The sequence below is a fragment of the Fomitiporia mediterranea genome (genome assembly GCF_000271605.1).
Source record: "Fomitiporia mediterranea MF3/22 unplaced genomic scaffold FOMMEscaffold_3, whole genome shotgun sequence".
In the NCBI taxonomy this organism is placed as follows: Eukaryota; Fungi; Basidiomycota; class Agaricomycetes; order Hymenochaetales; family Hymenochaetaceae; genus Fomitiporia; species Fomitiporia mediterranea.
The window spans coordinates 3,286,807-3,303,898 of NW_006760388.1; positions in this window are offsets into that span (position 1 = coordinate 3,286,807).

The following is a 17,092-nucleotide window of genomic DNA, read 5'->3' on the forward strand; positions in this document are numbered from 1 at the left end:
AACTAAATTATTACATGTTCTAAAAATCAAACACCTTACAGACTTAATAGGTCTTGTAAATATTTGAAGGGGGCTGTTAACATATATTACAATTAATAATACAATTACAGACAATACAGTATTAGTAAAACAATTAATACACATACAAACAGAACAGATACAGAACTAACAGAACAGACACAGAACTAAGAAACATGTATTGGATACATAATACAAGACATGTATCAGATATGTAATAAGTATCAGATATCTAAGACATACAGATAGACAAATAACATAAAAACAAACAACTTATTAACTAAATACATATTATTATCAGGGTCTACACTCTCATTACTTGTGTGATAACCTAAGAACACACATTCTAACAGTAGTCCTAACAGTAATTGTAAGTAAAGAGTATAACTTAGTCTCCTACTATAAAACAATCTTCTGTAGTACAGTCCTAATTTGTATAATGTACCTAGCAGGTCTTAACTGCTAGGAGAGTGTCTTGTACCTTTACAACATTCTAATGTATGTAGGCTAGGAAATCTAATACTTGTACTTCTAGGGAACATGCTTGTAACTGTTCTAGTTAATGTATAAATAGTAGGACTATTTATAGTAAGTAGTTATAACATAGTTAGAATAGGGAATATTCTGTAGAAACATTTACTGTGTTCATAATACAGAACCAAACCTATAGGAGCTGAGCCTACCAACCCTACTATTAGTAATTAACATAGAAGTGTAACAACTAGCTTACTGTTTTATTAGTATACTCACTTACTCTATCTGTCTCTAAGTAGTATACTGTTAACATTTTCAGCTTTACACCTGTCCTTGTGTGTAATACAGTCTAAGATCTGGACAGGAACAGACAGTCCTAGTTAGAAACAATTTCCTAAGGTAAGCTGTTTTTGTAATACTATTTATTAAAAAACAATTCTACAAATTCTTCTACTATTATGTTTATCCTATATAGTTCAATCCTAATATCTGTACTACTAAGTCAATCTGTCATTATTACTATTCTGTTATATCTACTGTCTTCTAGTAACAGTCTAGCAAAGTCAATTGTAATACTCTCAAAATGTGTATACAGAACTAATAGTAGATATAACAGACTAACAGGTTTTGTAGTTAGGTTCTTGTTATATTAGTACACATTACAGTCAGGAATGTAGTTCTATTCTAGATCCTAATACATATTAGACTAATAGAATGAGTTGTGTAAGGACAGATAAGTCTTGTCTATACTAAAATGTTCTAGTTTATTATGTGTAAGATAGTACAAGGTTTTGTACATGTTTCCAGAGCTTAGGATTACTAACTAGTTGTCTAGGTATAGTAACCTGTAATCCTTACAAGCTCCTACCATACTTCTGAGATTGTATTATAGCTTGTAACAGAATTCATCTGTGTTATAACTGTTCCTAATTGTTGTAAGAAGATTAGAATCTGTAGAGATTTGTATAGATGTACTTCCTAAAGTTTCCTATATAGAGTTCTCATTTTCCAGACTAGAGTCAAAGTCTGTGTAACAGAAGAGTGTATTAGTGACTGTGTTCTCTTCTCCTTTAATGTAATACAGTTTGTAGTCATACTAGGAAAGATCCTCCATCTACTAGACTTGTCTCTAAAACAGATTATACTATGTATCTAAGTATTTAAGAGTGTAGTAATAAACAGGTTTACTAGGAAGGCTGACTGTATGTTCTAAAGGATTAGAAACTGTAGAAGGACATTGTCTGAGCTTATTATAACAATCTGACTGTAGAACATTTAGGCTAACATAAGATACAGGAACTTATTACTTAGAACTACTAGTAGTTAGGAATGTAGAGAGAAATCCTAAAGTATGTGACTGGTTGTAATACATACTAACAGACTAAGACCTACTAGACAAGGGTTCAGACTTCCTTACATCTGTATTAGATTCTGGATTACTCTTAGGAAGAAGTCTTAGTAGACCTGATTAGTAAGCTACCTAAGTCTTAGAGTTATAATACTATCTGTATAATTGTTAACTAGTTCTCTAAGTAAGTCTACATAGTTCTGACTCAAACAGAACTTACTTCTAAAAGTATAGTATACATTTATTAGGACTATGTCTTCTAGTTGTACAGACTCTCTTAGAAGCTCATTCACAATTGTAGACTGTAATTCAAGTTAAAATTCATGTAGGACTTGTATACTCTTCTTAGAATTTAAGAGAACCCTTCTACAATATATTACTTATAAACTAATAGTTAAACCAAGTAAGTCAATTAGAAGATTAAGCTCTACTTCTAAATGTTTATTAATTATTAGTAGTCAGATTAGTCTGAATAGTTAGCTCTGACAGAATTTGTACATAATAACTAGTAACACTCTGTAACAGGATAGTCTCTGTTCTTTCTCAATCATAAAAGACATTTATATTAGGAGACAGTTCTAAGCTAGAATAGTAGTTCTGAATCTGTAACAGACTTTATAGAATGGATGTGTAAGACTAGGGAGGATGTATAAGCTCTTTTAGAGAAGGTAGTACAAGTTATAAAGTAGAACTATGATTAGAAGAGGTCTGTAACTAAGGATTACTAGCCTAGTAACAAAGTTATACTAAAAGCTACTAATCTGACTACAGACTGTCTAATAAAGAAATTAGACAACAAGTACTTTAAACCCTTTATTATTGAGAAGAAGGTTAGTATCTTTACTTACAAACTTTAACTCTTAGTAACTTAGAAGCACATACACTCAGTGTTTAACAAGGTTCTATTGTCTTAGTATTACAACCTAAGTTTTCCTTTATAATAAAGACTCTTACTACTTTTACCAGAACTCATCAGTTCTGAACTAGAATATAAAGTAGAGTATATAGTAGATACTAAGTTAGTATACAGAAAGCTTAAGTTCCTAGTCTACTAGAAAGGGTACTCAGTTAAAGAACACACTTAAGAACTTGCTAAGAATCTTACCTATACTACTAAAGTAATCTGAGACTTTTATCAACTTTATCTAGGTACTCTGTACTAACTCTACCTTATAGATTTCTAAACCCTACTATTCTAACTTATACTCAAGCTACTAACTAAGCCTAATGCTTACTAATCAGGGCAATTGGTTTTAGAAGAAGGGTAATGTTATAGTTCTCTACTCTTGTACTCTTAGTTCTGTAGATTCTACACCCTTTTATACTAGAACTTAGAACTTCTGTCTCTCAAGTATACTGTTTATAAACTATATACAGACTGACTCTTTCTATAACTCTTACTACTACCCCTCTTTCTTCATTATTCTGTTCCTTTGACTACCTCTTCATTCTTTGTTCATTCTATAGTTACTTACTCTTTGTCTATCCCTTCATTCTTTATACATTTATCTTTAACCTTCCCTTTCTTTATTCTTTATAACTTATTATCCTTAGTAGCTTACTATTTCCTGAGTACTCTTGTATAGTTTAGTATATATAAGTATATAAGATCAGACTAGTTCTATAGTCTTAATCTTGTCTACTCTAAGTAGTTTTATACTCTTAGACTTACTCTATATACTCTATACTTGTCTTACTCTCCTTTCTGTCTGTTTTACAAGTTCTAACTATGTTCTAGTACTTATGTTCTGTATTTCTGTTATGTAGGATAGTTATAGTCTGAGTCCTCTTACTAAACCTTTGAGTCCCTTCTATACTGTTACTAACATACTTAGAATACTGTTAGGAATTTCTACAAAGTCTATCCTAGTGTTAGTAACAGTGTAGAGGGGACCTAAAGACTTAGTGAGAGGACTCAGGCTATAACTATTCTACATAATAGAAATACAGAATGTAAGTACTAGAACATAGTCAGAACTTGTAGAACAAACATAGAGAGAGAGTAAGACAAGAGTAGAGTATATAGAGTAAGCCTAAGAGTACAGGACTATCTAGAGTAGACAAGATCAAGACTATAGAACTAGTCTAATCTTGTACACTTATATATACTAAACTATATAAGAGTACTCAGAGAGTATAAGCTACTAAGAATAATAAGTTACAAAGAATGAAAGAAAGGAAGGTCAAAGATAAAGGTATAAAGAATAAAGGGATAGACAAAGGGTAAGAGACTATAGAATAAACAAGGAATGAAAGAGTAGTCAAAGGAACAGAATAATAAAGTAAGGAAGAGTAATAGTAAGAGTTAGTCTGTATATAGTTTATAAACAGTACTCTTAAAGGACAGAAGTCTCAAGTTCTAGTACAGAAGAGTGTAGAACCCTTAGAACTGAAGGTATAAGAGTAGAGAACTGTAACATTACCCTCTCTCTAAAACTAATTGTCCTAATTAGTAAACATTAGACTTAGTTAGTAACTCAAGTATAAGTTAGAATAGTAGAGTTTGGAAATCTGTAAGGTAGAGTTAATACAGAGCACCTGGATAAAGTTATTAAAAGTCTTAGATTGTCTTAGTAGTATGAGTAAGGTTCTCAGCAGGTTCCTAAGTGTGTTCTTCAACTAAGTATCCTTTCTAGTAAATAAGAAACTTGAGTTTTCTGTATACTAGCTTAGTATCTACTATGTACTCTACTTTGTATTCTGGTTTAGAATCAATAAGTTCTGGTAGAGGTAGTAAGAGTCTTTGTTACAAAGGAAAGCCTGAATCATAGTACTAAGACAATAGAACCTTGTTAAACACTAAGTGTATACACTTCTATATTACTAGAAGTTAGAGTTTATAGGTAGAGACACTAACCTTCTTTTTAATAAGGAAGGGTCTGAAACACTTGTTGTCCAACTTCTTTATTAGGTGATCTATAGTCAGATTAGTAGCTTCTAGTATAACTTTGTCACTAGACTAGTAATCCTTAGCTACAGATCTCTTCCAATTATAGTTCTACTTTATAACTTATACTATCTTTTCTAAAAGAGCTCATATGTCCTCTCTAGTCTTGTGTATCTGTTCTACAAAGTCTGTTACAGATTCAGAACTGTTATTCTGGTTCAGAACTGTCCTCTAGTACAGATGTCTCTCATAATTGAGGAAGAATAAAGACTGTCCTGTTATAGAGTGTTACTAGTTATTATGTACAAATTCTACTAGAGCTAACTATTCAGACCAGTCTGACTACTAATAATTAATGAACATCTGGAGATAGAGCTCAATCTTCTGATTGACTTACTCAGTTTGACTATTAGTCTACAGGTAATATATAATAGAAGGGTTCCCTTGAATTCTAAGAAGTACATACAAGTCTTATATGAATTTTGACTCAAATTGTAGTTTACAATTGTAAATGAGCTTCTGAGGGAGTCTGTACAACTAGAAGACATAATCCTAATAGATGTACACTATACTTTTAGAAGTAAGTTCTGTTCAGGTTAGAATTATGTAGACTTGCTTAAAGAATTAGTTAACAATCATACAGATAGTATTGTGTTAAGACAAGACTATACAAGAGTATGTCTCAGATAATATAAACTACATTATAAGTAATAACAAACAATGATAGAATACCTTCTATCATACATTCTACATCTGAGACATACCTACATAGTATATATAAACTAACTAATTAACAGACAATAAAGTAAGCTGTAAGAGAGTAAGCTGAGTCTACTATCCCCCCTCTTTGTGTAATCCCTCTAAGCCTCTTACATAACCTCCCTTCCCTTTCTTAACATATTGTAACTCTAAGACTCAGGTAGCTTACTAATTAGGTCTACTAAGACTTCCTTCTAAGAGTAATCTAGAATCTGATACAAATGTAAGAGAGTCTAAACCCTTGTCTAGTAGGCTTTAGTCTGTTAGCACATATTATAACTAGTTACATACTTTAGGATTTCCTTCTGTATTCCTGACTACTAATAGTTCCAAGTAATAAGTTCCTGTGTTTTGTGTCAGTCTAAATGTTTTACAGTCAGATTGTTGTAATAAGCTCAGACAATGTCCTTCTACAGTTTCTGATCCTTTAGAACATACAGTCAGTCTTCCTAGTAAACCTGTCTATTCTTATCCTCCTTCTAGTCCTTAGCTTGCTTCTCTAGCTACTTTACTACAACCTAGTCCTGTGTGTGTCTTAGAGCTTACTATATACAAGTAACAAAGTCAACATTCTTGGATTTGAGTCAGATCTCTTAGATTGTCTTAGACACAAAATAGGAATTGTTTAGGAGAACAAGATTTTTGTTATCATTCTCCCCCCTTTTATAACCTACTTGTTTTGAGAGTAAATTAGCTTTTATTATTTGTGTTCTGAGTTTGTAAGTTAGTACAAAGTCATAGTTCTACAGTTCTAACATCTAGCAGGTCTAGTAGTAGTTAAGCTTCTAAAGTGTCTAGAAGTACTAGAGATTAAGGTGATCACTCTAAATCTCAAACTTCTGTATAGTACTAAGAAGATATTAACACTACTCCTCTAAGGAACAGACAATTGTAAAGAGTTTCTTATTATAAATAGAGTAGTTCTGTTCTGTTACAGAGAGGGATTCTAATTAGAACACTATCAGACACTACTTTCCATTAATGAACTAGGACAGTACTATTCTATTTGTAAAGTCAGAAGAGTTAGCTTTAACTCAGAACTTGTTTACAACTGTCAGAACTACTAATATAGACTTACTAGTAATAGCCTACTTAAGGGACTCAAACACAGACTACTACTAATCCCTCTATTACTAAGGAACATCTTTGCTAGTAAGATTGTAAAGGGGTTAGGTAATAGTACTAAAGTCTTGAATAAAGTATTAGTAGTAGTTTACAAACCTAAGAAACACTTAAACCTGTTTCAGGTTCTAAGATTATAGTCAGTTCCAAACTACAGTTACCTTTGTCAGATCCATACAGACTTCTCTCTACTAATTACAAAGCTTAGATAATCTACTAACTCCTGTACAAAAGAACACTTTACTTCTTAGAGGAACAGTTTATTATCTTAGAGTTACTATAAAACTGCTCAGATTAGTTAGTAATAATACTTGACTGTCTGAGTAAAGATTAGAATGTTGTTCAGATACACACTAACATACTCTGAGTTAATCAGATCTGTAAGAATGTGATTCATGTATGACTAGAATATTGTAAGCAAGTTAGTTAGTCTAAAGAATATTATAGTTAGTTTGTACAATCTGTAATTAGTTTAAAACACAGTCTTCTACTCATTTCTGTCTTAGATCTGAATATTATTGTATCCTTATCAAACATTCAACTTAGTGAAAACCCTGGATGTATGTGTCTTATTAATGAGCTCCTGAATCAGGAGGATTAGGTACTTGTTTTTAACAGTACTGTTAACATGTATTACAATCAATAATACAATTACAGACACTACAGTAATGATAAGATGATTAATACACATATAAATGGAACAGACACAGAACAATGAGACATGTATTGGATACACAATACAAGACATGTATCAGATACACAATAAGTATCAGATACAAGATAATGATACATTGGATGTCTAAGACATACAGACAAATGAATAACATAAAAGTAAGCAACTTAGTAACTAAATATACATCATTATCAGGGTCTACACCCTCATTACTTGTGTGATAACTTAAGAATACACATTCTAACAGGTTATGAGCCTTGCACTCTCTGCTTAACACCTCACATTACTACTATGAGAATATGCTACACTACTTTGTATTGATACTATGAATCTACAATAGACTCACCAAGTACCCATGATCTCTATATGCTAAACGAAACTGTACCAAACTCATCTACACCTTCAAATAACTTGCAAAGGATGAATACAAGTCATTACAAACCTGCTAATGTACCTAAACACTTTGGACACAACATTGTACAACTAAAAGACACATCTGGATTCAAGATATGAAAGTATTGGATTAACTCTGCTATTGTGGCAACAGGCTATATACACTTGTTCACAAATGAACCAAAGCCTGAAGACATTGAGGTCACACACACAATCTATGCATCAATAATTGATAAAGTAGCAGATCATATAATGGCTAACTTTATACATACTGGAACATTGATTAAAACTCTTATGAGTGGATTAGAAGAACGTTTCAACCCTCATACAGTTATGTGTAAAGCATATGATGAGTCTTTGCTATTTAAATACAATAACCATGTTAAAAACTTCAGACAAGTACTTGATAAACTAGAGCAGATATATGTACAGCTAGTAGTAGACAATTTAAAACTTACAGACACTACATATCAAGCAGCTATCTATGCTGCAACCCCTCCTGAATATAGTAGTACTATTACAGCTATGGAACAAGCTTGAGACATGTTTTACAATGGAAAACCCAAATCTGAGTATCAACCTATCAAGCCACAAAGACTTATTACAGTACTGTGCCAAGCATTTAACAATTTTTGCATCAAAAACCCTACACAATACATAAACAACAAGCCTACAATATGCAGACAGGCAAATATGTTTCATACAAAAGATAAAAAGTACAGAAAGAAGGGAAACAACAAAAATACAAGTAAACTGACCCCCACATTGAAATGCTTCAATTGCAGCAAATCAGGGCACTTCTCCCATGATTGCTGGAAGTCACCAACACAATCAACACTAGATGCCCAAGCCAAAAAGGCTAATCCTTTGGCTAACACAATAGAAGCAATGGAAGCAAAATCTGTACCAGTAGTAACTACACTACACATGAATGCATACATCAAACAGGTGCTAGATGTCGAAATGACAGATGTACTGGCCTCTCAGCAGGCAAATACTATTGCAAACACAGACACAAACAACCTATTTACTAACTGGGTATGTTATAATAATATCTTGGACAAAAATAACACACTAATAAATAAATATATTCCTAATACAATTGATATAATTGATTCTAGTGCAACAATTCATGCTACACCATATTACTTTTGCCTTACAAATGTACGAAACGTATCCCTGGTAACAGTTACACTCACAAACAAATCAACAGTGACTTTTACAAAGGCTAGAGATATGATTATTGAAATTAAAAGGGGAAATTCAGGAAATACACACAATCCTGTAATTAGCAAAATAACATTAACACATGTTTATTATCATTCAGATTTGAACTTTTCACTTATAAGTCAAGTGTTATTATGTAATGATGGTTTCACATTCATGTTCAAACAAGTGGAATGTATTATTTATTACAGACAACATGAAATAGGAACAATTAAACTTGAAAACAACCTATATGTGTTAAGAAACACTCATTACATGAATTCTATGAGTGGAATCAGTGTTTACAATCTACATAAACGTCTCAGTCATATTAGTTATGATTATATTAAATGTTTATTATGGAACAACACAATAATATTATCTTAAAAGATAACAAACTTTGATGAAAAACAATGTGTTGATTGTATAAAAGCAAACATTGAACAAACAGCACATCCAAAAACAAGATCTTTGGAAATAAGTGCAAACTATGGCAATATAATACATATGGATATAATAGGTCCAATATCCTATGAAGGATATAAGAATATACAATATCTATTAACATTAGTTGATGATGCAACACGTTAGGTATCTTTATTAAAATTATGAACGAAAGACAACACATATACTCAGTATGTTCAATGGAGCACAAACATATTTACACAATATAGTATACAAATAAAACAATTGCAAAGTAATAACAATAGAGTATTCTACAGGAAATTCTTCCAAGAATACTTAATTAGTCAAGGAACAAAATCCAGACTAACAGTAAAGTATATACTGTAACAGAATAGAGTAGCAGAACAAATGCATAAAACAATATTTAATCAAATACATGCCTCTATTACTTTGCAAAACATTCTATTATGCTTATAGGTAGAAGTAGCAATGTTACAGGCATATATTCACAATAGAACTCCTTGAAGAGTAATAGGATATGTAACTCCTTATTATAAACAATACAGACACAATGCTAGTATTGACAACATACACAAATTCAGTCAATACATTATAATACAGAATGAAAACCTATCTAAAATTACAGATAGAGGTTATTATGGATGATGGATAGGTTTTGACAATAATTCAAAAGGTCACATTACATAGTATGATAGAAAAATAACTATCAAACATAATATACAATTCCTTAATACAAAACCTTCACAAATTGAAGGGGACTTGGAAGACATCCAAGAAAACAAGTTAGATATCAAGGAAAACAATGACAAATCCGAGTCCAAAGGACCTAGCAACAGAGACAAATACTGCTGCCAAGTACACAAACAAGGATGGATGCATGTTGAAACAAAATCTAAAGGAAACAAGATAGGATTGGATGTTCTGGAAACCTAAACGAAAGCTCCCCAAGTAATCAAACATCTTTGACACGTTTCTCCTGGACACAACAACCCAAACTATCACTCTGAAACAGTTCCTCATTTACAACAGGACCTTGGTGCATCCATAGAGGATGAAGTAACACTCTTAGAGAAAGTGAATCACTAATAGAAAATACAAAATATGTGGAAGTTAGTAGAAAACACGTAATACAACAAATCCAATCAAGAATCAGACAAAACTACACAACTAAGACACTCTACTCAAAAGCACAAAATTACAGAACGTTTGGGTGAAACAAATTTACCTAGTAAATGCTCAAAAGGTCTATCATACGTTGACAAAACAAATATTATGATTTATCTTAACAAATTTAATGAACTACATATGGAAATAATGACAGATCCATTATCATATAAAGAAGCAATCAATAGAAGTGATTGTGAGCTTTAGAATAAAGTTATGAATGACAAAGTACAACAATTAATACAATCCAATACTTGGGAGACAGTATATCCTCCTAATAATGCAAATGTTATTGGAACACAATTTGTATATAAAACAAAACGTCTAGCAGATAATTCTATTGAAAAACGAAAAGCTAGATTAGTTGTACAAGGAATATTTCAACAAGACAGTAAAGATTATTATAATAATGATCTATTTGCACCCACTGTATGCATATCTTTAATAAGACTTGCTATTGTATGAGGATGTTCAAAGAACTACAAGATACATCAAATAGATGTTAAATCTGTATACTTAAATGGAGAACTAGATAACAACAAAATAATATTTATTAAACCTCCACCAAGTGATTTAATAAAGTTAAAACCTGGACAAGTATTACAATTGTACAAAGTATTATACAGTTTAAAACAAGCTGGACAATAATGGTATAAAACTCTATGCTGAATACTTAATATGATTGGTTTTACATGATCAGAATATGACTTTACAGTATTCTATACAAAGAAGAACAAATGTACAGTTGTAATACTATTAGTTCATGTTGATGATATAACTATTGTTGTACAGAGTAATAATATTATCAATATGATTAAAAACTCTCTACAATCACATATAGAAATTATGGACAGAGACAAATTACATTGGTTACTAGGCATAGAAATCAAACACAATAGAAACAAACAAACAATAATGATGAGACAAAGACATTATATTGAAAACGTATTACTTTGATATAACTTGCAAAACAATAGGAATTTACAAACGCCTATGCAACCAAATACTCAATTAGTTACAGACAATAATCTACCAGAGGATGAACATACATTTATGTCCAAGATACTGTATATGAATATGGTTGGATCCTTGCAATATATTGCAGATTGTACACAACCAGACATAGTGTTTATAACATCCCAACTTGCAAAACATTTAAAACACCCAAGCATGTTACATTATAATACTATAGTGTATTACATACAATACTTGAAGGGGACTAAAGACAAATGGTTAATCTTCAGACAAGGAAATCATAATAATATTACTGGTTATACAGATGTGGACAGAATGATGCAAGAAAATAATAAAGCAATATCTGGATACACATTCTTCTTAGGAGAATCACTCATATCTTGGTCAAGTAAAGGACAGAAACTAGTATCCTTATCTATGTACAAAGCAGAAATAATAGTGCTATCAAATGGAATACAAGAAGCTATAGCATTACAATACCTAGCAGATGAGATACTACAGATCTCTGATGCACCTACAAATATTTATTGTAATAACCAAGCAGTAATTAAATCTATAGAAGTGGACGAAACAAAATACTCAACAAGAACCAAGCATATTGGCTTACAATGCAATTTTATTAAGTGTTATGTTGAGGAACAACTTATTAATATTAAGTATGTTCAAACAGACAATCAAAGGGCAGATATCCTAACTAAATCATTACATGTTCTAAAGATCAAACACCTTACAGACTTAATAGGTCTTGTAAATGTTTGAAGGGGACTGTTAACATGTATTACAATCAATGATACAATTACAGATGCTACAGTAATGATAAGATGATTAATATGCATATAAACAGAACAGACACAGAACAATGAGACATGTATTGGATACACAATACAAGACATGTATCAGATACACAATAAGTATCAGATACAAGATAATGATACATTGGATGTCTAAGACATACAGACGAATGAATAACATAAAAGCAAGCAACTTAGTAACTAAATATACATTATTATCAGGGTCTACGCCCTCATTACTTGTGTGATAACTTAAGAATACACATTCTAACAAGTACCTTTATTAAGATAACAATAATCCTAGACTAGACAGAGCTTTCTATCTTTCTTTTTAACAAAGAAGAAAGGAGAGACTATAAGAGACTTTAAGGGTTGGATCTGACTGTTCTAAAGATTTTCCTGAAGGAACTTGTTGAGTGCCTCCTACTTGTCTCTGTTGAGTAGGTAAACCTTGTAATCCTTAGGTTAGAAACCCTTAGTCAATTCAATTGTATAGTTCTAAGAGTAATGTTTAGGAAGCTAGTTGAATTCCTCTTTACTAAAGACTTTAGGGAACTCTCAGACAAAATCTAGCAGGCTGGGTCTATGTGTGTTCTAAAGTAGAGTTGTTCTGAGAGGGTTCTAGACTGGTCCTGTCTTAGACATCCTTCAGATTGACTCTGTTCTGTCTTAACTAGAATATGTGTTCACATATCTACTCTAGTTAAAAAAGAACAACTGGTCACCTTTATTAGAACTGTTAGTAACATTAGAAGCATTTGTATCTACTCAGAACAGTAGTGTAAGATAGCTGTAAGACTCAGAACACTGATTGAATACAAGTGTTTACTCTAACTAGTTAATAGTAGGGTTGTAAGTCTTAAACTATTTGAATCTGATAAAGATGTCTGTCTTTCTAAGGTTAGTAACTCTAAACTCAATACTTTCCTTATAATCCTGAATGGTTATCTATAGTTGAACAAACTCAGTAATTCAACTATTCTAGTTTAGAGTTCTGTCTATATTATATACTAGGATTGGAAGTAGAACACATTAAGTAGGAAGGTAGTGTTCCTACATAAAGGCCTTATTAATGTATGAACTAGTGTATCTACTGTCTACTAGAGCTATTGTTCAGATCTGGAGGAATCCTAAGAAGGGAGCTAAGAGAACAGAGACTTAGAGCTAGTGTCTAGAATGTTCTCTAATAAATTGCTACTTGTTCTGAAGAGAATGTACAGCTTACACAGTCTTATTGTCTAAGAGGGTAAGTATATATACTAACATTTTCTTATTAACCTCTCTCTTTTGACAAGGACAGACCTATGTTCTTAACTGTAAACTCAGCTAAGACTATCCCTACTTAATACTATGAATAAACTACTAAGTAGTAAACAGGGCTAGGTAGTGTTCTGAATGTTCTAAAATCTTAGAACACAAAAGTAGTAGGTCAGATTGTGTGAATTTAGACTTGGATAAAGTGTAAAGAGAAGAATCAGAAGAATCAGAAGAAATAAGAGAACTATCTACTTTTGTTTTCAACTTTTTTCTTTTTAATAAATAATTTTGTTAATTTACTTTTTCTACTTTTTCTACTTTTCTTACTTTATTTACTTCTAATCCTACAGTGTCTATTGAATCAAAAGTAACTGTTAAAAAATCCAAGTTATAGCCCTTTAGTACTATATTTACTGTTAGGCCTCTACAAAATCCTAGAGTATATAGTCAGGGTTTAGAAGTTCTAAGGTGACTTCTGGATTTGTAGAAAAGGCTTCTTACTACAAATCCTACTTGTCACTCATTATTACTCTAATAACCTGACAGATATACTGTTACTTTTACAGGTAGTCCTTAATTTAGTACTCTGACTTTCTACAGGCAAAGTATACTCCTTACTTTCAGGCTTCTCTAATGTCTATCAGAATGGATTGATTATAAATTACAAGCAGATCAATCTGAGAGCTCAGAACTGTCAGAGTTAGATACATGTATGAGTGTTCTGTACAGACTTAATACATTCAAACTATAGCTTAGTTAAAGGAAATAGTGTGTATCTTCTAATCAGTGTAAGTAATCAGTTCTAGTATTATTCTAAGAATCTTATTAACCAGTTCTGAGTAAAGAGCTTTCTCAAGCATTCTAATAAGAACATTATTAAACCTGAGTACAAATCTTACCTTCTAGGCTAGGATATCAAACTCCTGAAAAAAGGCATTAGTAAAACATTTGCTCTGTCATAAAGACACAAGCTTGTTCTACACATTGTACTTCTTATTCAGATTAATAAAGGAAGTATAGAGCTACTCTATAAATTCTGAATACAACTTATTGTTCTGAAGTCAGATTAGACTTCTAATCTAATGTCCTTCAATCTAGTTCTAGGCCCAGGTGACTGTATTACCTTCCTTCATAAAGGAGAGAACAAATAAGATACAATTAAGATCTGAGGATAGATTAGTTAAAGTAGTAGCTATGTATAGTTTGACTTAGTACTAAAAGTCCTTAAAGTGTTACCTATTAAAGTCTAAAGGGTAGGCTACATACACTTTCTTTCTAGAACAGGTTGTGACTTCCAGAACAATCAGAACAGGTTCTAAGAAGGCTGAGGGCACATAGTTAGTAAAGGCCTCTTAGATAAAGATCTATACATATTAAGCTAGGTCTACTCACAACTACTAATCTGGCAGGACAGTAAGGGTAGTAGTTAGTGTAGGAGGGTCTATGTTTACACTATAAAGGAATCAACACTAAACTAAAAGGGGTAATAAATAGAAGAAGGGTGGTAAAAGTTTAAAAGGGTTTAGAAAGTTTAAAATTTAAAAATGTAAAAGGGTCAGGACAAAGAAAAGAGATTGACACAATAGTAAGTACTAATACTCAAAATGTAGGAGAGTTGTAGAGTAGTAATAGGGAGTCTTAATCTAATGTTAGTAACAGTGTAGAGGAGACTCAAAGGCTTAGTAAGAGGACCTAGGCTACAACTATCCTACACAATAGAAATACAGAATGTAAGTACTAGAACATAGTCAGAACTTGTAGAACAGACATAGAGAGAGAGTAAGACAAGAGTAGAGTATATAGAGTAAGTCTAAGAGTACAGGACTACCTAAAGTAGACAAGATTAAGACTATAGGACCAGTCTGATCTTATACACTTATATATACTAAACTACACAAGAGTACTTAGAGAGTATGAGCTACTAAGAATGATAAGCTATAAAGAATGAAAGAAAGAAAGGTTAAAGATAAAGGTACAAAGAATAAAGGGATAGACAAAGAGTAAGAGACTATAGAATGAACAAGGAATGAAAGGGTGGTCAAAGGAACAGAATGATAAAGTAAGGAAGAGTAATAGTGAGAGTCAGCCTGTATATAGTCTATAGACAGTACTCCTAAGGGACAGAAGTCCTAAGTTCTAGTATGAAAGAGTACAGAACCCTTAGAACTGAAGGTACAAGAGTAGAGAACTGTAACACCTAGTGTCTTAAGATGACTGAACATTCTAAAAGGAACCTTTAGAGACTTTAACACTTTACTTAGACAAAATAGCCTCTAGATTCAGTTGTCCAGAACATACAACCTAAGGAGGGAGGTAATATTAGGATTGTAGAATTGGACCTATTTCTTTTTCTTCATATCTTTGTCAGTTTTACAAAAAACCAACATTACTACTAGATTTTCATAATCCTTAACATCTCATCTATTGTTCTACAAAGTTTCATAGAGATTGTCTTAGTATTGAGTACAGGAGAGAGCTACAGAGATGTAGGGTAGTGTATACAATTATAACACAGTCAATCTATTTCTTACCCAATATAGTAACTTGTACCTCTTTTATATAATGGTCTCTTAGCTTATATTCTCTGATACACAATACTCTGTTAATTCTTCCTGGCCTCTGATGCACCTGTTGGCTTTGTAATATTTGTCCTTATTATTTCTTTAATCTTATTCTCAAGTTTCATTCCTTACTTTACTCTTGTTATTTAGTTATTATAAAAAGTAGTCTGTAGATACAGTAGTTCCTTAGTTTTTTGACTCTTCTTATATTCCTACTCATTCTCTTAGCATAAATCCTAGCTGGTAGCTTTGGGAATATAGTTGGATTAAGGGCTGTAGGTCTACATTTCCAGTTTAAGAGTACTATTAACCTAGAGAACACACATCAGGAAAATGTCACATTTCTTGTAATTTCTTATAGACCTTGTAAAGTAACATGTGTATTGTATATACATTGTAAAGTAATTGTAAGGTTTGTAAATGAATTGTAATGTTTAAATAAGACATATTAATGTATATAAAGACTACATAAGTACTAAGGATGAATAAAATCTATTACATGTATTATACTAACTTTGTATGATAACCTAAAGTATTATACTTGTATTACATTTAAATTATAATCTTTAAAAAAGAGTTATATTTATAATATAATAATGTAATAATAACTATTGTTATCTTATAATTTATGCAAAAGGTATATTAATGTATATAATAGTGTAAGAGCACTTGTTGTATCCCTATTATCTTAATAAAAGTATACTATAAGTATATAATATGTACATTATACTTAGATTATCTTGGGCAACTGATACCTAACTTGCTTATGTAATCAACGGCTGAAGAACGAGAGCATATAATGACGTACTTATGCGTGCCACTCTTTCTCTTCAACCTCCACCACCTCTCTAAGTCTAACTCTCTGCTGTGCCACCATGTCGTCGCTTTTGTTCTCTCTAAGTCTCTAGTCTTTCTCCTCTTGCATGCGTCCTACTAGCTGCCACCCCGTCTTCAACAACGTCGACATAAACTTTGCTGCACTCGTCTCTCTAATCACTGCTGTGATGCTGCACTGAGTCCCAGATTCGCACAGCTGAT